Here is a 24111-nt window from a genome sequence, read left to right as displayed (position 1 = left end):
ACAGAATTGTCAAAGCTGCACTAGCCTAGAGATGACCGACATATTACGATAAATATATCGCTAGAGAAGGTTATAGATAGGTAAAGCTATCGTTAGGTTGGGTTATCGTTAGGTAAGTTTATCGTTGCGTTAGGTTGTTCCCAAAATTGTTCTCGTGGCGCAACAAATCTTAAATATATTATTAATTTCAAGAATAATAAATAAGTACTTATTTCTATATTTTCTGATCTGTTATGATATTCTTAACAAGATTCCATAAAACATTTTCGAATAAATATATTTACATTAGGTTATGCTAGGCTATCTAACATTTGTTTCCAAACATCGAACATTTGTTCCCTTAGATACACAAGGAAACAGACCTTACATGCCGTTTAATAAATATATCTATTATTTACAAAAAATAATAAATAATTGTTCACTTCTACATATCCTGCTTGTTATGATATTTTCCATATAAATAGATACACTTTACTATAAAAATATTGTGATAAATATATCGTTAGATCAGATAACGTTGGGTTATAGGCAAAATGGGGCAGAAGGCAGGAGATCTCACAAGACGCTTAAAAAATATTAATCAATTATCCATATTTTCTTTTCAATATGATACTATACAAACATTGTGATAAATATATCGTTTGGCAAGGTTAGACTAGCTTATCTAACATTTGTTTCCAAAATTGATATCTTGGCGCATAAGGCAACAAAGCCCACATCAGACCCCTTTTCACAGCCAGGCCTTTAACTATAACGAAATATAGCCTAAAGAAACATTGTTAGTGACAAACTTAAATTTGTTCTAAGCCCGTTGCCGGCCTTTGTGGACCCACCCACAGAGCAGGCAGCTAACCAGCTAACGCCTATCCATGCATGCTTTATGTGTGGTCGCCAGAGACTGCGTTGGGTCAGGTGTGGATGTTGACTAAGGGGGTAGTGGGGAAGGGGGCTCGGGGTGCTTGGGGGTTCTGGGTTGGGGGGGGCGAGTCACACAACTGCATACAAAATCACATTTCATATTTGCATACGAAATGTATTTGCGCTCTGCGAAGCACAACAATAAACATTGTAAATATTTTTTTTGTATATATTTTATATATATTCTTTAGTTTTTATGATGCGCCCTGTTGTTTCTACTTTTCCCAGCCACACACACAATCATTTTTCTTGCTTGTTTCGTTGGCGTTTACCTTGTTGCTGGTGTTAGTTTTTATTACAGTACAATATATTCAATTGGGTTTTGTTTTTACCATGCACATCAATTCATTTTTTATTGCCCTTTTTATATACGTAAATCATTGTGTGTTTGTGTGTGTGTGTGTGCGTCACTTGTTTGGAGCATTTTAAATTGGGTTAGGAAAAGTGCAAGGAAATTTATGGAAAATTGGCAGAACAATTGTAGGTTAAATTAGCTTCATGGTTGAATATTTTGCAGTGACTATTTAGCAATTAAAATTAAAACAAAATAGTTAATTAAATGTGCCCTGAGTGTCAGCTTTGATTATTAATGATAGGCAGGTCACAGGGCGGGCACTCTATCTCTTTTATGTTAAGAAAATTTTAAAGAATTATGTTAAGCATTATGTTAATCATTACTGTTAGAATTTTGTAAAGCAATATGAAAAGCATTATGTTAAGACATATGTTAAATAATATGTTAAGCATTATGTAATAAATTATGTTAGGCTCTATGTTAAGTATTATGTTAAACAATATGCAATATGTAATAATTTACATAATGCTTAACACATTTTGCTTAACATAATTCAATATATAGTGTGAAATATGTTAAGCAAAATGTGTTAAGCATTATGTAAATTATGATGTTAAGTATTATGCTAAGAATAATAGTCGGCAATACGTAAGGCATTATGCAAGCCATTATGTTATCACAAATGTACATTATGTTAAGTATTCTGTCAAGCAATTTGTTAAATTTTATGTAAAGCATTATATAAAGCATTATGTAAAGCAAAATAATTAGTTGAGCAATAAACAATTGCTACTAAACTCAAAGACAAACAACAACAAAATGATAAATTAATTAAATACGTTCAAACTTAAATCGAACCAAAGAGAATAAATATCTTCCAATTTAATAACACTACAGACCTTTGGAAAATATATTGAACCTCGACATAAATACGGTTAACATTTCATGATGAAATAATAATAACAATAAAATTTTGAGACTGGGGTAAGTTAAGTTTAAAATTCCTTTACAAATTTTACATTCGTTGAAAAATATTTAATCTCGGCTATTATAATAATAATATTTTACTTCTAATGAATTCCTTTTTCATCAATTAACTAATAATCAATTCTTAAATAATCCTAAGGAAATGTGTACTCATAGGAATTTTCAATCTTTGTATTTCGGTCTGATAAGTCCGAGTAATTAGGTAATTATATTGCCGGCAAATAGAAGCTAAGTAGCAAGCAAATTCTAGACATTTGAGAAATGTGATTGCCAAGCTTTTAGCAAATACTTGACAGCAAGTTGATTCAACTAATTTGCTTGAGAGGTTGACATTTTTAAAAGCCCAAGCAACAACAACTACAACAACAAGTAGCTGCACGTGTTGCACTAGAGAAAGTCGTCGGATAATTGGAAAAAAGTCGCAGGCTGCAAGGAAACAGATCCTGTCCAGCAGATAGTTGGCGATTCTAATTAAATTCATGCTCGCACTTTCGTTTAAGCAAATTTACAGGCTAGGCGGCTGGCCAGGACGTAGGCGTGGCCGGCGGCACAGGAACTGTTGCCCGGCCAAGGGACAAAAGTTGAAGGCAACATTAATTGGAAATCCACAGCGTACACAGAGAGAGGGAGTGAGAGGGAGAGAGGGGGCCAGGAAGGTAGCAAGTAAGCCAAAGCAGACGCCTCAGCCTTGTCAGGCTGCAGTCGCAGTGGCTGTCCTCGTTGGGTGTGCATATCCTTGACCCGTTTTGTTGCCGGGCCGCAATGCCGCAAAATTAAAACGGCTTTTTCTTACTTCATTTCATTGCATTTCATGAACAATTTAAGCCAATTGCCAACCGGCTGGCAGTAGTGTCCCAGCGCCCAGAGCTTTATAAATTAATTTTTGAAAAGCAGTTTACTCTCCCTTCCAGCAACAACAACAACAACAACAGTAACAAAAAGTCAATGCAACTTGGGCTGCAACTTTTATGCGAAACATTTTCCCTATTCAACACTTAATTACATTTTTTACATTTAACTAGCGCCCTACTATGCGATTCTCATGAATTTAAGTTAGGCTCAGAGCTTTGCTTTTCAATATAAATCACAAGTTTAAAAATAAAACTTAGTTTAATAAAGAACTGTCTAAAATAAAGATTAGCAAATTAAGTTTTTGATTTCTCATTTTTAAGTATAACTTAAATATAAAAGAAATTTAAATTATGTCAAGCCCAATTAAAGCCAACCAAAACCCGATTTCCGAACACTTTCAATGCAAGTTTCTTCAAAGCTGGACTCAAGTCTAAATTTTTATTTAATGCATTCAGTTTTAAGACCAGTTATAACTGGCATCAAATATACAAATATCGCATAGAACGTTTTTAATTAAAATCTCGCAGCTGTTTCACAAAAACTAACCGCAAAATCTTATTTACACGCCTAACCGCAATTTAATGTGGCATACATTTGGGCGCCCAGGCGGGCTTCACCTTTTTATTTACGACTTCAATAACACAACGTCGCCGTCATGCGTCGGCTCAAGTGGGTGTGGCAGGCCTTTTTTCGTTGGGCCGCGGGTCAGAGGCGCGCGGGCTTTCCGCGCAAAGTTATTAAAATGCGCCAGCTTTGCGCTTGACTCGCTCAGTTATTTACTGTCGTCGCGCACACACAAGTCGCGACAGGTGGTTGCCGCACGAATGCGCCACACACGGGTATCGTGGTGAGTGTGTGTGTATGAACACACACATGTGTACACTCCACACATGTGGAGAAGGATGGGGGCGGGGTAGCCTTGGTAATCTCATTAATAGGCTGAGGTAGGAAGGGATTGACTTTGAAGTGTGGCCATATGAAAATGTAACAAGATTTTCTTGTGCAGATTTTAAAACACTTTTGAAAAAACAAACTAAGGAAAAGCTCGTTTAAATCGGATGAGATTTGAACGAGTTATGGGTGTGGGAAGTTTTGGCCTATGTCTATATTTAAAGATACCACAAATCCAGACAGATATACAGACGGTCATGGCTATATCGACTCGGCTGTCCATACTGATCAAGTATATACATATATGCTTTATGAGGTCAGAGAAGTGTCCTTCTAAGCGTTTAACGATTCTTGGATAAGCTTCTATCTACAAATTAATTCCAAATACCAAAAGAATTACTAGATTTAAACCTTTGCTGTTTAATAGAGCTGTATTTAGTTTCTTCTTACTTTTTCTAATTACTAGTGTTTATGCAAATACTATAACGCATTAAATAAAATATAACGCATTAAAAATCTACTAATATTTTCATTGGACATATTATATTTTATATTCATATTTTATTGAAAAGATTTCATATTGACGTTTTTCCCCCCCATTTTTCTCACCTGGGCGAATCTTTGAAGGTTTGACCTCCAAAGTTGTCTAAGAAAGTTATTCAAAAAATATTTTCATAGCACTTGCATTCAATCCAAAGAATAATATACGCTTACACACGCACACACACACACACACACACACACTCATGTGCAGCGGCGCTTTTCAATTGCCAAGAAAAGTTTTTTGCCTCAAGTTTCTCTTCTGTTGACTAGTTTGGCCAAAAATAGTTTTAGTTTTTTTTTTGTTCTCAATATTTTTTTTAGTTATTTTTTATTTTTATTTTTTTGTTTTTTGTGCCCAGGCGAGAATTAACAAACATCGCAAGTCCTGCGAAATAAAGTTGAAATACGAGTAGTTCATATATAGCACAGGCAAAGCAACTGCTGCTGCTGCAGCAAAAGAATTTGAATATTTATAAACATTTTTGCATTTTGGCAGCTGCAGCAGCGGGAAAAGTCTTTTTCATTGAAAAATTTGTTTATTTGGCCAAGTTGAGGCCAAGTGCCAGAAGTCTTCTGGGGCCGGCCGCCTGCTCTATATGGGCCATATATAGTTGGGGGAGAGGGGCGGGGTAAATCGGTTGCATGGCAATAACAAAAACTTTTGCCTAAGTCAAGCAAATACAACTTTGAAGTTGTATTAAAAAGAATTTATTCTTTTTTTCTTGTTATTCTAACTGTTATTGTTGTTATTATTCGGCCAAAAGTTTGCTTCTTCTTTATGCATCCAGAGGCGTTGAAAGTCTATTAAAAATGACTTTTCAATGTGTGCAATGCGCTGGCTAGCAAATGTTTGTTAAAGTTGCCAAAGAGCAATGCAAACAACTTACCTTATATTCAGTTTTAAAGAAATTGCATTTAAGCTTGGAATTACACAAAAACACACGCACACAAGTGCATTGCTAAGTGCACATGTATTAGTGAAAAGCTCTGCTTACGGTTAGTTCGTCTAAGCTGAGCTTTAAGCTGCTGCAGCTTTTGTGTCTGTGTGTCGTGTACGTGCGAAAATAAATTTCGAGACATTCTTAGCTAGAATTAGAGAGCTTCTGTTTGTGCCGCAATTCTAGTTAAACTAGTTAAATATTTCATTAAATATTTAATTGTGATTTTTGCTTAAATATTTTTAAAATTAATTAAAAATTTTGCCTGAGCTTGCGTATTTATTATTCGGATAATATTTATCCAATCATTTTGCTAAGCTCAAAAACTGCTGCAATAAACTAAACATTTATTTAATTTTTTAGCCACGCTAAAGGATCTGCGAAAATAGAAATAAAAATAAATGTGACTATGTGTCAACTAATCCGGCAGGAAATAGAGCGTATTCCAGGAGGTACTTTCAATTAAATGGAACTGCATAAAAGCGCTGCGACTAAGCTGCAAAATAGACGCTCCATCAACAAACAAACAAACAAACGAACTGGCAAACAAACAAACCAAGCTGACAAACAGACGCGTCAAAAAGCAACAAATGCGTTTAATCAAACATGCAGACAGGCAGCGGGGCGGGACGGGGCGGGGCGTGGCAGACAGGTTGCATGCAACAGCATCAAAGGCAAAGGGGCGTGTCAACCTAGTTGCCAGCAGCATAAACACAAAACTGGGCACAAAATCCGAGAAAAAAAGTAAGAAAGCTTAAGCCGGGGGTGTCTGACTAACAGATACCCTACGCCATGCTGCCGTTACAAAAAGTCGAACTTCCTGCCATGCACAAACACACACACAAAAGCCCACATACACATACATATACGCTCGCACAGGGAGAAGATGGTTCGACAAATGTGTTCTTGATTAACTTCGGAGCTTATTGTCCGATCTCTCTGAAATTTGCAGGGCCAGAATATGGCACATAAATATGTGTACATACCAAAGATCAAGGCTATCCCTCTATAAATGAGTTCATTTAAGACAGGCAGGGTTTTAGATATCCAAAAAGTAAAATATACTTTATCTGTGTATTCTCTACTGAAGTCTAGTAAACAGATTTGCTCTCTTTAGGTCTAATGAGCTCCGAGATATGCTCAAAAAACAAGGATCCGATATCGATTTCTATCGATATTTCATTTAAAATGGGCAAGTTATCGTTGATTTGCAATGTGATTGTTCCAAATTTCAACTCTATAGATATTATAGTCTTATAGATATCAACGCGTTAATATAAACAGACAGACGTACAGAGAGATCGAATCGTCTGAACAAGCCTTTTTCGGCTTGCTACATGCATTTGCACATATACCCTTTAAATCCATTTTTCAATGAGTACAGAGCATAGAAAAAATAAAGAAAAAAAAAACCAACACAGCAAGCGCAAATATTTGTCAACTGTAATGAACATTTCATATTTTCTTCACTGTGAATTTCCTAGTTGTTCCCCTTGTTGTTATTTTTGTTGTTGTTGTTGTTGTTGTTGTAATGCTTTTCAGAGCCCATTTTCTTTTCACATGCAAAAAAGAGTGCGTCCGGGTCTCAATGAGAGCACCAGATGAAAGATCCCCACACTCCCACTTCCCCACGCAGCAGAAGTCTGCATTAATAGAAATGTAACACACAACACATGTTGCTGCCCTGCAGGCAACTCGACTCGATTCGAGTCTCCAGACCTCCCTTCATACCCCCTGCAGCTCGTCATGCGCATCCTGCGTGTGTTGTCACTCAAACGCAGCCTTACCTAGACACACACAGTTAAACACACACGCGCACACACACGCTCACACACACTCAGATGTATTTGCTTTTATCACTTAACAACACAAATCGGTGCGAAATACGTAGCCAGATTCTAATTTATTTTCAATTTAAAAAGGTAAATGTGCCAAGCCTGCCAAAAGGGAGTAGAAGGCCGCCAGGCGTTGGCGACTGGGCGCTCTCTGGCTGTGTGGGCGTGGCGCTGTGTGCAAGGCGACAAGCAATTGCCCTGAAGCAAACTATTTGAACACACACAAATTGTTGGCTGCAACAATTTTTAATACCCTGTATCCATTAAAAATGGGTATGGAGGGATATATTGAAGTCCATATGATATACACATATTTCTGATGAACAGTGAGATTCCTGATTTGAATGTGAGACGAAGACCTTCCGAATTCTTCCATAGTTTATATCATAACTCAAAACCAGTCTATAAACACATCAGGATTTTACGAACTTATTTCTCATAGTCAGGCAAAGGTATGTAGGGTATATCCTAGTCTCTCTCGCCCAAAGCACACCTGCTTGTGTGTTACATTTTCTTTTTTTTTCGTTTTTCTGTTTGTTGTAGAACAGGAAAAATGACACAAAGCAAATGCTTGTGTGCAAAAGTTAAGCCTCACAGCAAAATGTACGCCTCAGGTGTATTGTGGGCATTTGCTAAGTGGGCGTGGTCATTGCACTGGTCTAAGCAAATTGTTGCCGTGCACCTGAGTGAGCTACAAAAATTAAAATTCCAGCACAATTTAAGTTGCCGAAGCAGGCAAAAGGCGTTTTACCCCAGTAGTTAGATGTAAATGTCGAAAGTGCAGTAACAAGTTACCAAAAATGCTTTTAAGCTACACACTTGCATTGTGTGAGAGTGTGTGAAGGTGTGTGTGTGTGAAGGTGTGTGTGTGTGTGAAGGTGTGTGTGTGTGAAGGTGTGTGTGTGTGAAGGTGTGTGTGTGTGAAGGTGTGTGTGTGTGTGAAGGTGTGTGTGTGAGCTGATGGATGAGCTAACTTTACGAGCAAGTTTTCTAACATAACTGGGACTTAAAGGTAATTTGTCTATGCTTAGGAATATTTGTGTATATATTTTTCGTATGTCCATATATATTTATTAATTAACTTTTCAGGTCAGACTAAATTGGAACTAAAAAAAGTATCTAACAATAAAAAAACATGAATGAAAGAATAAATTAAAATGAATAAGCTAAAATAATATTTACATATTTATATAACAAAGATCGGAAAGTAAATAAAAATTGCCAATGCGTTTTATGCAGAGAATCATTTGAAGTGGAAAAGGCATACGTTTTGCCTGGAAGTTAATACGGCCTTTCAACATAAAGAAATAAAGGCGCTTCACTTCGAAGAAATATAAGTGTGTCGCCTAGAAGCAAGGAAAGTATTTCGCCTTGGAGATAATAAAGCGTATTGACTGGCAGAAATGAAAATGTTTATTCTTAAAAAATGTTAGCGTTTCGCCCAAAAGCACGGATAGTTTGGAAGTAATGAAAGTATTTCGCCAGGGAGATTGTGAAGCGGTTAGCCAAAAAGTCAATAAAGCGTTTCGACTGACAGAAATGAAATCAATTCATCCTTGAAGCAAGAAAAGAGTTTTCACTGGGAGATTGTAAAGGATTTTACGTAAAAGATAACTAAGCGTTTCGACTGGAAGGACGTAAAGCATTTCGTCTGGGTAAATATAATATTTGGGATTTACAATTTATGGAATAATATGAAAAGGTGTAAAAAATGTCAGTAAAACGGAGAAGCACAAGGAGGCATTTTCGACCCTTAATAAACACATTATTATATACTCTTGTTGAATACCAATAATATAAAGAATATCAAAGATTTGTAAGTCTATTTGCGTTTAAAAATGACACAAGAGCTATCAGCTCATTTCTAAAATATCTACACACTATCTGCCCGGCGATAAGGAGTGAGCGAGTCACTTGCCACATTAAGTATTTCAATTAAATATTTGTCTAATTTGTATCTTATCCTAATCATAAATTTATCTAAGCTAGAAGCTCAAACCAACCAGCATAATCAAAATCTAAACAAGAACCCTTTTGTTTGATTTTCTATTGAGTTGTCAGCTTTTACTTGGGGAGCTGCTTTGAAAGTATCTGCGTCCCGTTAGACATATCTAGTAACATTGTCAATTTAAACGCTACGAAGATATGTGCTTATCATATTAGCCGCAGCGCATATGGCATAAACCTTTGCCATGTTTCCAACACACGTTCGTGTTGTTTATAAGCCACCTGTCATTTTTGCTGTTCGCCAAAACGCTTTTACCAAAATTTAAGAAAATAAAATAAAATAACAACCAAATAACAAATATATAAAAAAAAATACTGATATTTTAAGCTCTGCGCTGACAGAGGACAACAGCAACAACAACAGCAACAACAATGACAACAACAACAACGACAACGAGGTGGCGACCTAAACACGCGGCGCGCCTTATCAGAGCAACAACAGCTGCGCACGCACACACACAGCTGCAGCTACACCTACACACACACACACACCCACACACAGAAAGCGAGACACAGTCGTGTTACAATTTCCATTGCATAAGCCAAGGCGCGCGCCTCAAATATTCCCGCAGCCATTTTATTATTATGTGCAAAGTTTTTCCAGCGCGAGAAAAATACGCGCGCTGCTAAAAAACAGAAAATAAAAACAACAAAAAAAAAACAAAAATAAAACAAATTCAGCGAAAAGTGACAAATGCTAAAAGTGCGACAGCGCAAGGTGAGAGTCAGAGAGTGAGAGAGAGGGGGAGAGAGAGGGGGAAAGAGAGAGAGAGGGAGGCGACAACAGCAAGAGGAAGAAGAATGACAACGACACTTGATGCATGATGGCAGCAGGGTAATAATGACAACGACCACGACGACTGCAATGGGGCAGACAGCAGCCGGAGCATCAGCCAGAGCAGCAGCAAAAGCAGCTCAAAGAGTCGAGGCCAGCGTCCTGCCACACAGCAGGTTGCCAGGTTTGCCAGTTTTGCCAGGAGCTGGAGCTGGAGCTGGAGCTCCTTCTGTCTCATTTGCAGCATTTCGCATGCAAATGCTTGCAACGTGCGATAAAATGACGCAAGAATGCAATAAGCCGCAGGTAGCCACAAGCAGAAGCTGCAGATGATGAAGCAGCTGCATCTTTGCTTTAATATTTACAATCTTAAACAAGTACGTGAGCTTTGGGCGGGAATGCGAGACTACCAGATACCCTAAACGCAGCACGGGAATTTCCCAAAACTCTATTATAGCGTGCACCTCTATCACATGAGGCAGACCTTGATCACCAATTAGTCAGTCAATCAGTGTGTCAGTCAGTCAATCAGTCAGTCAGTCAGTCAGTCAGTCAATCAGTCTGTCTGTCAGTCAGAGCAAACAGTTTTATATATGTATAGAGATAAACTTGAATTACCCTTTGTAAATATACTTCCTAAAAATCGATATTTATCGTTATTAAAAGGACGAAAAGGCATGGAAAAGAGAAGCTATATAATATAAATTCGATGTCGTTGTCTCCTAAAGTCCATAAAGTCGAGCTAACAGCCGGAAAAATTGACGAGGGACACATTATATAGAGCTAAACGTGAGTTGTATATTTTATACGAAAATATTTTCTAGAATACTTAAACATTTCGTGAATATACAAGCTGAAAATCGATATTTATTGGTCTTTAAACAGACGAGGAGACACGGAAAAGATAATCTATTTAATTGAAATTTGGTATCGATGGCTCTTAAAGTTCATAAAGTCGAGCTGACAGCAGGAAGAAGAGACAGATACACATTTACAGGGCTGCCTTAGCTGTCAGCAGCAGAATATATCTGCCAGCTGCCTGTTGCACGTATTTCAAATGATTACAGGGTATATTAAATGCTTGTAATCTATGCATACATATAGACGGATAACAATCTGACTGAACACATGCCAATGGACAACCTTGGCTAACATAGTTGACGGCATCAGCATTCGCATTCGCGTACGCGTACGAATTGATGGATTGTCTGAGGCAGCATGCAAAAGCATTTAGCTGGTAAATGAATGCCGCCAAATGCCAGCGAAAACTATTTGACACCTGACACAACTTTTAGGGCCAAGCTGCACAGTTGAACAAGTTTCAGCGAAATTTAGATTGATCTGCCAGAGCAGAGCAGAGCAGAGCCAAGGCAGCCGGCAAGCTTCCTTATTAATTTGCCAAGACAGTTTTGGCCAAGATGCGCGGCGGCAGCAGCAGCAGCAGCTGCACTCAAACTTTACGGGCCATGTAGAAGTTGGCGCTAGCTAAAACGTTTAGCACCTTTACAGAGACGGGCGGCAAGAAAGAAAGAGCGAGAGAGAGAGAGAACGAGGGAGGGAGACACACACACGCACTTCAATCACTTTAATTGAAACACGAAGTCTACTCATTTATCTACATCAGCTGCAAATATTGCTTTTCCCCCCTGCCACGCCCCAAAATAAGAAAAAAAAACCTGTTCAGGTATGTGTGCCAGAGCTGATAATGATGAAAGCTGTCTCTGTGTGTGTGTGTGTGCGCGCTTTGGTGTAACTGGAGCTGCGTGAAAAGACTTCAATTAGGCGAATTGTGAGCAACAGCAGCAAAAAGTTCCAAGTGTTCGCTATACCACGTGGTTAAACAAACAAAGGGTATGCACAACCGAACAGTCTACAACTCAGAAAGTCTTTTACTGAAGGTCGAACATTTACAAGCAAAGCCTGTGCTTCAGATCGTTTATCTGCCTAAATGACTATCTTTCAGCCGATTATCCGACGGTCGGACATATGTCAGAGCCATATGCCCAGCTTTAGGGTATTGGCATGCCATTTGTCGGCCTGTCTGACTCTACCTAAAGTTATCTAAGATATTTTCAATCTATCATGGCAGATAAATGATAATAATTGGTGATAATAATGAATATTTCTTATACCTTCAACTTTTATCATAATAATAGATAGCTGCTTACAGGGTATTTTCAAGTCCCTTTACAAAATTCACATAAAACACTTTTAGCCATTTGGCTGCGACCCGTTTCACAGGAAATTGGCAGAATCAGTTTCGGACGTACGGCAAGCATACACAAAATGAAAGATGGTTCTTATAGAAAGGAATACAGAGGTAGAATCAACAAGTATTCGCAGAGAATCGAATCTTAAGTGGACCCAAAGCACGGCAATGGCTTAACTGAAGCAAAAACGACAGAAAAACAACATCAAGCATAGGCAAAGGGGCGGCATAAAAAATAAAAGTAAACATTGAGAACTGATAAAAAGAAAATTAAGTCTATATGCTTTTTTTTAAATATTCCTTTTTTTCTCACTCTGCACCCTCTATCTAAGTCTTCCAATTCGAATGAAAGGGCTTAAAAACAGGACTTGGTTAGAAAAAAAAGAAACAGAGACAGTTAAAGCATTAAACTTTAAATAAGAAAAAGCATTCTGAAGAAATCTTGCTATAGAAACATGATTTGTATAGAATTATTTTTTGTGCCTAAGATCTTGTCTTCACGGAAGTTTTATCCCTTAATGCTTAGCATGTCGAATCTTAGCCCACAAGCGGCTATGTAAGACCAGCTAAATTCACCCCAATTGCAATTCAAGGAATCAATCTTGAGTTTCAAGCAGCTTCTGGTCACAAAAGTCGCCAGCAGCAAACTCACCTACAACAATGAATGATAATTTTTTAGCCGCTTTTTATCAAATATTAAAGAGTCAGCTAAATTCTCTAAGCTAAGTAAATAAATATCAAAAAACAATAATTAAAGAGAAAATTAAAATGAAAAGGATTATCAAAGCAAATTTTTAAATGCCCCTCAAATTCCAATAGTTAAAAATATTTGTGAAAAAACCTTTTTTAATTGTTTGAGTATATTAAAAAAAGTTAAATTCAATTAAATATATTGTTAAGTTCGGCAGCTCATGTGGAAAAGCATATAGGATGCGCATATTTGTTAATTAATAACAAAATAAATTAATTTTAAAATTTCAACTACATTTTGCACTGCAACAAAGCGAACAAATTGTTTTTAAAGCCGATTTATGGGCTGAAAAAAAATAAAAAAATATCCGTGAATGAGCGAGCAGTAAAAAATTCAAAAATATTTACAAACAACTAAGTCAACAACTGACATATGCAAATTGTGGTCGCAAAAAAAATAACAAGCAAAAAAAATATTTTAACGAATTAAATAAATGCGCGAAAATAGCATTAAATACAAACCAATAGCAAACATTTATAAACTTGAAACGCAACATTAAAGTGATTTATTTTCTAATTTATTATGTTTTAGTCTATGAACATGTGGTTTTAAAACTTAGAGTGCATCTCACAGAATGTTATATTGATATATAGGCATTATATAACTTAGAGGAAGAGTTGAAGGATCCAGCTCACAGAATCTGATTTAGATATATAAATATTATATAACTTTATAGGCTTTAATAGAGTGGAAAAATTAGTTAAAATAGAATCAACTATCCTAACATGTTAAAAATATATAGATAAAATATACTTTATAGTGTGGAAGAGTGGAAGGATTTAGCTCACAATATGTCATATAAACATATTGACATAATATAATTTTATAGGCCTTAATAGAGTGGAAGGATCCAGTTCGATTTGGCATATCCAGCTCACAGAAATTGATACAAAAATTTAACTATATTATAACTTTATAGACTTTTATAGAGTAGAAGGATTAGTTAAAATAGAATAAACTATGATATAAATAATCTTTAAATAAATAAATTAAAGAAAAGCAGGGATATCAAATAAAAAGTAGTTATCCTTTTACGAGCTCGAAGCTTAGTTCAAAATAAGAGCAAACATATCTTAGAGACTTATAATCAGAAATTAAATATATTTAAGTTAACTCATCTATTCGATAATTGAATATCTTCAAATTTGGTAAACAAAAATAAACAGACATACGTTTATTTGAATAAATACAGATACAAATAAACTTAATCAAAATTTCGCACATTTTTTGATGGCTCGATTCTTCATTTAAATCAACTGCCTGCCTTTAGTTTCAGTTCCTATTCGCAACCCTTAAACAACTTAATTTTTTCTTTATAATTGCTTGTTGTATGTACAAAATATACAAGATGCGTGCTGAATTTGAAATTTAACCAATTTTATTGTGCTGTAAAGCTGCATCTAACTTAAAGGATTATCTCTTTAAACTTAATCAATATTAATGTAATATAAGTCCAGGTTCGGTATTCTGTAAGTCTAATTTTTTTCATGGCATCATATTAATTGCAATCTTGAGCTCAAATCGAATCTCTCTCTAAAAGCAATTAAGTTTATTCTAACATCAGGCTAAAGACAAAGTGCAGGAATAAACTTTCGAAATAAAATCTGACCCAAACAATAACAAAACCTTCAGCTACTATTTAGATAATAATTTAATGCACCTTGGCCATTAAAGCTTATCAGTATTTTATGGCAACAATTGCAAAAGCTTTAATAGTGCGCATTTCCTTTGCTGCAAAACTATGCCAAAATTCTTGAGCAGCTATCATTTCCTAAGAGCAAACCGTTGCCATTTATGGCCGCAAAATGGGTGAAGTCATAATTTAATGTTGCTTTTCCCCGCCCCCAAACGGGTCATAACTTGATAATGTTCATACCGGAGAGGGTATTCGAATTGGCCATGATAACACGCGTGTCCCACTCTAGAGACGACCCAAATGGACGTTCTTAAAGTGCGTTCATTTTGTCAACATCAAGTGCTTGACCGGCAAACTGGTCTTAAACCAATTTCTAATGGCCAATCAAATTAAATTTTCTACCCCAAAAACTGTTGTTTTAAGAAGTCAGAGGTGTAGGTTAGGGAGTGCCTGACTTGGAGATACCCTGAACAGAGCGATAAGCTGACATTAAGAATATTTTAGCTTACTTTTATTTCCTTTGCAAGACTCTATATAAATGGATAATGCGTTCTGACTTAAGTTCGGTGCTTATAGTCCGATCTTTATTAAACGTTCAGGGCTTAGATATGGCATACAAAAGTGTGCATATACCGAAGCCCAAGGCTCTATGATTATAAATGAGTTTCTTACCCAATTTTTGGGAGGAACTGAGTGGAGTTATCATAAAATTTTAATATAAGTATATACACTTGACTGGGTCAAAGATTCCAGTTACATACAACTGCGCAAACACATTATGCCATTTTAAAGCATTCTCAATGGGTTCAGGGCATAATATGTCAATAATTTCTCAATGGCAGGGCGGGCACGCCTTGGTCCATTAGCCGGAGGCCAAAACAACAGCTGCTGAGTCATCAGACAGCTGCTGGCTCATTTGTGCCGGGGGGACTGGGTACTATTTTTATCACTAATAGATGCCACTTTGTTGCTGTGGGAAGGCCAAGGAAACGGCAAAATAAAGAAAAAGACGAACGCATCACAAGTTTTGTGGGGCCCAAATTGTTGACAAATTTCAAGGCGCACCTGGAAGACAAATTATATATGGGGGCGGCCAACTTTCCTGCAAGCTAATGAAATGATGACAAAGCGGCCAAGGCGTTGATAGCCAAGCTGGCCCAAGGACCGAAGGACCGAAGCAAGTAGCAAGGACCAAGGACGAACGAAAGCCAGCGTCTAGTCGCGGAGCCGAAAGTTTTGTTTGTTTGGCGTGCGATGTAAATTTTTTTCGTTCACCGTCATTAATTACACGCTCGGCGTGTGAGAGCGGAAGGCGATCAGGATGCGGAAGGACTGGCACGAGACTTGCCCGCAGACGGCCAGGTTAAGTGAGGTTATGTACACACACACACACACACACAAACAAACACACACAGACAGCCGCCACGAATTCGTATTTGTATTTGTGTTTGTTTTTGGCTGGTTTTGGCTCGGCCATTGCGAGAATCTCGAGCTTGTCTCGTAAAAGGCAAATGTCGGGGCTATTTAGTTGATTACAAACACAATTAGCTACGGTTTATTTGATTTTCAAATCGCAAAACAAAAAACAAACGTTCTAGCCAAACTTGGCTTTGGATTTGGCTACGTTTCGCATTCGCATTCGTCTGAAGAATTTTTAATTTATTGTTAACGCTTGAGCTAATCAGCTCTATTAAGCAACAATTCCCATTTCGAACTGTAACTGCGTATTTTGGTCATAGATAAGTCTAATTTATAGATCTGCACAAAAATAGATTAAAGCAGCAGCTGCCTTTAAAACGTTTAAGAACGTTGCACAAAGAGGAAATAAACGAAAGAAACCGACAGCTTCTTCTGCTGTGAAAACTAAGCTTCTAGCGATCTGTGCCTCTAAAACTGTGACACTTATATAGTTACTTCCAATTCGTTGAATTTATAGATCTTTACAAAAATATATAAAGCAAGCTGCATCGTTTCCATATTAAAGAGGCAGCTGCCATTAAAACCTTTAATCGAAAAAAGAGCTACCGACAGCTTCTTCTGCTATGAAAAAATATCTTATTGCTGTTAGTGCCTCTAAAACTGTGACGCTTATCAATTGGCTTTCAAACTGTCATTGGAAAACTATAAAAAAGTCGAAACCTTCATACAGTGAGAACAAATGTGGGCGTGACTTGAAGTTTATTCACTCTATATTCTTGAAGGCTTGTCGAACTGCCGAATTGTTAAACTCAAGCTCCAAATTAAATCAAAATTCCATCTCGAGCGAGAAATAATATTTAATTTCGAGAAAAATCATCTCATATTAATTAAATTAAATTAGTTTTGTATCAAAACTCTTGACAAACTCCTAGCCAAGTTGTCCAACCCTAATTAAGTAAGTCAAAACTGCTTATAAAAAATACTTATATATAAATTTTCCTTTTCCTTGCGCTTTTCCATGGCATTTTCATGCACTAATGAGTTGACTAGTCAATCAGCTAAGTACTCAACACTTAAATAGCTCGTTAATCCGCCTGGTTAGCCACTTGATATGGCCTTGGCAATCGGGCTTCAAACTGCAGAGCCCAAGTACATTTTCGCATAAATCAATCAAATGGTTTTGCACTGCAATTGCCAATCAATAAACGAAGCCAAAAATAGCGAGCCAAATAAAATAAAATATAAAAAAACGACTCTAGTTGAAGCAACTGCAATTTATCACTGCAAATAGAAGGTGCCAGCAGAGGAGAGCCACCCACGCACAGGAGCCCAACCATTGGGATATCAATTTCAGGCGCCCGTTTGGCTCATTTCTAATGCGCGACGACAGCGCGCGCCTGCATAATTATGCATGATCCAGCCTCAGATTCAGCCGGAGCCGCCCACTCACAAAGCAAGTTTCAATCGAAAGTTCGCAGCATTTAAGCCACCAATCAGCGTCAGAGTCAGCAGCGGGTGGGGTTTAGTCAACGGAGAGGGGGGAGGGGGGTATGTAGGTGGACTTGGTTAATGCCAACACGAAGGCGCCTGTTTTGAATTTTGAAAAAGTACGTGAAGCGAGGCCAAGTTTGCGACTGACCTCCCCCCCCCCCCCCTCTCTAACCCTGCTGCAGTGCAACACGGCTGTGTAGACGTAGCCTTAGCCATATCCGTATCCGGCTACGACTACGGCCATAACTGCACCAAAGTATGGCAATCATTTTTGCTTTAAGGCAAAAGGCGTCGCGACTTGCTCCGACGCTCGGAATGACCAACATTTTCAATTACAACAAAGGAATGCCGGTCATTATTTATTATGCCGACCGCATGGCCTCGAGCAGCTGCCCCCCTACAGCTCCCTTCCCCTCCGCTCTCCCTACCTATCCTCTAAGAGCCAGCTCATTTCAGCGCTGAGCAACTTAAGCCCTTCCACAGAACGACTGTCCTCTGGCCATTCGCGTTGGCTGCTGCCGCTGCTGCTCCTGACGCCGCTTCATTCATCTAATATTCATGAAGAAAATGTTGCGCTCGTGCATATACATTTTGCAGTCACTGTCTGTGCGCCGTCATTTTTCACAAACAGATCGCCCGATGGCCCCAACCCGCCGCTTGGCGGCTTTTCATAATTTTCTGTTTATAAGACGTGCAGCAGGCTGCACTTTTTTTTTTTTATTTTCTTCCCTCACTTCACAGCCGCCCTCCCTTTCTCAGCAACCTCCCTTAACCCCTTCGGCTTGTCAGTTTTATGTGTTTTATGAAATTTTTCGCAGCATATTTTGTGTATATTGTATTACGCTTTTGCTTAATTTTGTACGCCGCTTGTTGTAAAATGTTCTGGCGAAAAATGCTCTCATAAATCAAACACAGGCATTTTTCTTAAGCCCCCCCGCGGACAGCCCCCTTTTGCCATGAGCCAAGTGGCAAACGAGTTCATTGGCTCTTGGGTATTTATTTTTTTATTTTTTTATCTTTTCGTTTTGCTGAAAATTTTAATTGCATTCTGAAAAAGCAAGCTGTAGTTTTCTATGCCAACTGCTCAATTAAACAAAAGCCTTGTCTGCTGCTTAAGGACAAAAGGTCACAAGAACAAATTTTAATATGCATGTGGCAGGAGGCGGAGAGACCGGAGAGGCGGCTGCCGCAAGAGCAAAAGTGAATTCGAGCCAATAAATAAGTTTAAATTCAATTCAATGCAAAGACATAAATCATATTAAGGCCATAATTAAAGAATTTGAATTGATCTTGTTTAAATACCAAATGAATTGTTTGCATTTTAAAGTGTTTCAAACGATGCTTGAATATTTATTGAGTCCAAGCTCAAATCAATTTGTAAGCATTTTAAATCATATTTATTTAAAGATTACAAATAATTATGAGTTAAAAGTGGAATGCATATAAACTAAGAAATATTGATAGATAAATATTAATAAAAATTGATTTTGAAACAAAGTTTCTTGAGAAAAACTCGAATATTATAAGAGCTAGAACTTAAAAATTTTGTAACTTGGAGATCTCTATATATAAAGCTGTTTGTCCTGACTAACTGACTGACTGACTGACTGATTGATGAAGTTTTAAGTTTTTTCCGATTTGCTTCAAACTAATTTTCAACGCACTCCATAAGAATTAAATGATGAAGCGACTTGGGAAATTCCGCCCGCAATACTGGTAAATTGGCGGATATCGTTGGTATGAAAGTTGTTTGTTGACCATCCGATCAGTTTCAAAATCACTTTCAAAGCTTTTTGAGAACATTTACTTTCCACGTGCCACGGGCAAAGCCAGGCTATACCCGCTAGTTGCCTATATACACTTAGGTCAAATTTCCCACCCTCATAACTCGGTCAAAACTCAACAGATTTTCATAAAGTTTGGCTTTTTGTTCATCGTTTGGCTTCTAAATCAATCTGGCATCAAAATCTGACAACATTATTTTTGGTCAAAATTCATGTGAAACGGTACCCTCAAATATCCTATATAGACATAGGCCAAAATTTCCCACGTCCATAACTCAGTCAAAACTCAACAGATTTTCGTATAGTTTGGCTTTTTGTTTATGGTTTGGCTTCATACAAATCTGACAACATGATTTTGGGTCAAAATTCATGTTAAAATGGCACCCTCAAATAGCCTATATAGACATAGGCAAAAATTTCCCACGTCCATTACTCGGTCAAATCTCATCCGATTTTCATAAAGTTTGGCTTTTTGTTATTTGTTTGGCCTCTAGATCAATTTGGCATCCAAATCTGACAAAATTATTTTTGGTCAAAATTCATGTAAAAATGGTACCCTCAAATATCCTATATAGACATAAGTCGAAATTTCTCACGCCCATAACTCGGTCAAATCTCATCCGATTTTCATAAAGTTTGGCTTTTGGTTCATGGTTTGGCCTCTAAATCAATCTGGCATCAAAATCTGACAACATGATTTTGGGTCAAAATTCATGTGAAAATGGTATCCTCAAATATCCTATATAGACATAGGCCAAAATTTCCCACGTCCATAACTCAATCAAATCTCATCCGATTTTCATAAAGTTTGGCTTTTGGTTCATGGTTTGGCCTCTAAATCAATCTGGCATTAAAATCTGACAACATGATTTTGGGTCAAAATTCATGTGAAAATGGCACCCTCAAATATCCTATATAGACATAGGCAAAAATTTCCCACGTCCATAACTCAATCAAATCTCATCCGATTTTCATAAAGTTTGGCTTTTTGTTCTTTGTTTGGCCTCTAGATAAATTTGGCATCCAAATCTGACAAAATTATTTTTGGTCAAAATTCATGTGAAAATGGTACCCTCAAATATCCTATATAGACATAGGCCAAAATTTCCCACCCCCATAACTCAGTCAAAACTCAACAGATTTTCATAAAGTTTTGCTTTTGGTTCATGGTTTGGCCTCTAAATCAATCTGACTTCAAAATCTGACAACATGATTTTTGGTCAAAATTCATGTGAAAACGGTACCCTCAAATATCCTATATAGACATAGGCCAAAATTTCCCACGTCCATAACTCAGTCAAAACTCAACAGATTTTCGTAAAGCTTAGCTTTTTGTTAATGGTTTGGCTTCTTATTTAATCTGGCATAAAAATCTGACAACATGATTTTGGGTCAAAATTCATGTGAAAATGGTACCCTCAAATATCCTATATAGACATAAGTCGAAATTTCTCACGCCCATAACTCGGTCAAATCTCATCCGATTTTCATAAAGTTTTGCTTTTTGTTATTTGTTTGGCCTCTAGATCAATTTGGCATCCAAATCTGACTAAATTATTTTTGGTCAAAATTCATGTGAAAATGGTACCCTCAAATATCCTATATAGACATATGTAGGTCCAAATTTCCCACGTCCATAACTCAGTCAAAACTCAACAGATTTTCATAAAGTTTGGCTTTTTGTTCATGGTTTGGCCTCTAAATCAATCTGGCATCAAAATCTGACAACATGATTTTGGGTCAAAATTCATGTGAAAATTGTACCCTCAAATATCGAATATACCCATAGATGAAAATTTCCCACCACCATAACTTGGTGAAATATCATCCAATTTTCACGACATAGGTCAAAATTGCCCACCCCAATCGCTCGGACAAATCTTATCCGACGCCGGGATATATATGTATATATATATGTATATATATATATATATATATAACGAGAGTTTCCTTCTTCATATATATAATATATAAAAGGACCGTAAAGTTTATAATTGATTGAACACTCCCCACAAAAGCAATCTTAATTGTTAAACAAATAAATACTATATGACCAAAAAGCTCATAAATCTATGCAGCTCGCAATTACTCATATTTTGTAAGCCCTTGGCAATTTCCGCAAATAGTAGGTCAATTAAAGCTCAATGTACCAAATTATGATTGACAAAAGGCAAACAGCAAGACACAAGTCCGACAATATTAGTATGGCCCGGTTTTCTATACCCCTAAAACCCGAACTAAGACACAGATTCTGAAAAGAGAAAACAGAAATTAAGTTGCCAAAGGAGACGGTCTGCCCAAAAGGCAAATGAAAACAATATGATGATGGAAATGATGACAAGCAGAATAAGAGAATAGGAGGGAACAATGTGTCTCAATGCTGACAATGGGATACTCTACAAAACAAAATTTGCCTATAAATATTTCTGAAAAAAAACGTATATTTTGAATAGTAACTCACCGCATATCCACACATTCCAAACTATATTGCACATACATTTGATCGATTTTTTCTAGATGATATAGTGCAACGATCTTTAAGATTTCATAAGCTGTACAGCTGAGACTCGTTAGAACGACTTGGCTAAGATATCTGAAAGAGGGAAAAATGTTGTAATGTAACAAAAATTTGTATTATTTGCTTATTTTATTTTGTTCAAAAATAAACTAAGAAATGCAGGTAACTGATCTGATGAATTTTGAATATGTTAAGAGCCTAATAGGTACATTTACATATTTTTAGTTGGAGCCAATTTTCAAAAAATAATTTGGTGTTTTATTATCAACATATAAATGAAGTCGATCTGCACCTGGTCACACTTAATAGTTCCAGGATCGAAATCTAATATAAATCTAAAATTTTTTTTTGGTTATGAAATGCTATCATTAGATAAATTTATGATCAAACTTAATAGAATTCAGTACAAATATTGCTAGAAAATGTCCAAACTTGCCAAATTATGCTGAATGTTGCTAAGAACTAATTCTAAATTTACCATCGTTATAAATTAATACCGGAACTGTAGAAGAGGTTCAAACTTTCCAAAGATAATGTCAAATAGCAGCTGGTTATACTTAATATTGTAAAGATCTAAATCTAATTTATATCCTAAAAATCTCTTTTATTTTATATCATACGTCTAATTGATCATATTAATAAAAATCCATCGTAATTAATATAAAAATGTTTGCTAGAAATTGTTCGCATTTTACAATGCAAATGCCAGCTGGCAGCAGCTGGTCACACTTAATGTGGATCTAAATCTATTCACGTAATTAAAATCTAAAAAATATCTGACATTTGATGGTCTCAAAAAAGCCAAGCAACTGTCATACCCTTACGGTTAGGGTATACAAATATAAGCAAATGCCACTAATTTGCTAGGTTTGTTGTATTCATAACGTTTTTGTTGTTGTTGCTGTTGTTGTTGCTTCATCCGTTTGCGCTGCCTAATTGTTGTCCAGCCCTGACACAGTGCCACAGATACAGATACGAGGCAGTAATCCAAACAATGGCAAACAAAAGTAAATGCAGAACCCTTTTTTTTCTGTATGCGGGCGGAGGAGGAGCAGGGAGGTGAAGGGAATTGTTGCATAAAGCCGAACAACAAATAAGTTTGAGTTGACGGCAAATGCGGCGTATGCGTAATATTATTTGTGTTGTGCGGTCACAGCGGTCTCTCGATTTGATTATGTAACAAATAAGCCGCACAAGTGGCTCACCAAACAACAGCAGCGACAACAGCAGCAACAATAATAAAGACAACAACAAATAAGCCAGTTGTATGGCAAACAATAGAAATACATATACATTTTTGATTTATTTGAGCGTGTAAAGGACTCACACACATGCACACACACACACACACACGCACACACACCGGAAATCCAAGAAGGAAAAACAGAAGCGGCAAAAAGTTTTCGCTACAATTGTAGGCCATGCCACGCCCTCGTTGCTCGTGGAACACCTCGACGATAATCCTGTTAAAATTTGTTTGTTTCCATAGTGCAAAAGTTTTGTTGCCGATTGTTTTTTTATATATACCCTGAACCCATTGAAAATAGGCAGAAAGGGTATGATGGTTCTGTGCATGTGTATGTAACAGGCAAACAGTAACAGAAAGGCATTTCCGACCCTATTAAGTAATATATATTCTAGGTCGGCATCAAAAGACGAGTCGATCTAGGATCTTAGAACCTATAAGAACTAGATCCTGGAAATGTAAGTAGGTTTCCGAAAATCGAAAGCTTGCCCCGTTTCCAAGCAATCGATAAAAATTGATAGCGAAATCCAGGGATTGAGAAAGTCTCTTAGTTCTGAAGAGCATGAGTCATCAATTTGACACCTAGATTCTAGATCAAGCATTTTTCAAGTCGAGGCATTAGGCGAAGGCAAGTCCTTCGGTCGTTTGCGAGTTCGACTTCGGACTAGCGCACTCTTCTTGTTTCAATACACTTTTTAAATGTATCAACATTTTCTTACAAAATGTGTACCGCGTTGAGATATATATATTCTTGATCAGTCTATGTCTATGCTAAATTCACTCTCAATCCTAAAGATATCCTTGTGAAGCTTTGCAGGCAGTACTTAAGTCAAAATCGACAGGATCGAACCTCTATATCATAAGGCTGTCATAGGCACAATGGGTTAAAGGTTAAGTTCTTGTATAAGAAACGTTATCATTTATCGAGAGGTCTGAAGCAAAGTTAGTATTTGTTAGATACCCTATCCTCCTCATATATAAGCCACATCTAATCGTCACCAGACTGCTTTATCATT

General features: G+C 37.0%; 1 long non-coding RNA gene across 1 annotated transcript in view; it reads right to left on the bottom strand.

The window, feature by feature from the left end:
* The window catches only part of LOC135434001 (uncharacterized), a 218872-nt gene extending 197004 nt beyond the window's left edge, over window positions 1-21868 (bottom strand). The window contains exon 1 of the long non-coding RNA XR_010437168.1: window positions 21793-21868. This is a non-coding gene — a long non-coding RNA (uncharacterized LOC135434001). The remainder of the gene's footprint in view (window positions 1-21792) is intronic.
* Window positions 21869-24111: the final 2243 nt, after the last annotated feature.

This window comes from Drosophila montana, unplaced genomic scaffold (assembly GCF_035044405.1).
Source record: "Drosophila montana isolate Dmon_TW-CO22-7 unplaced genomic scaffold, ASM3504440v1 contig_3257_1, whole genome shotgun sequence".
NCBI lineage: Eukaryota > Metazoa > Arthropoda > Insecta > Diptera > Drosophilidae > Drosophila > Drosophila montana.
Note: the sequence above shows the minus strand (reverse complement) of the source record. Positions and strands in the feature narration are given on the sequence as shown.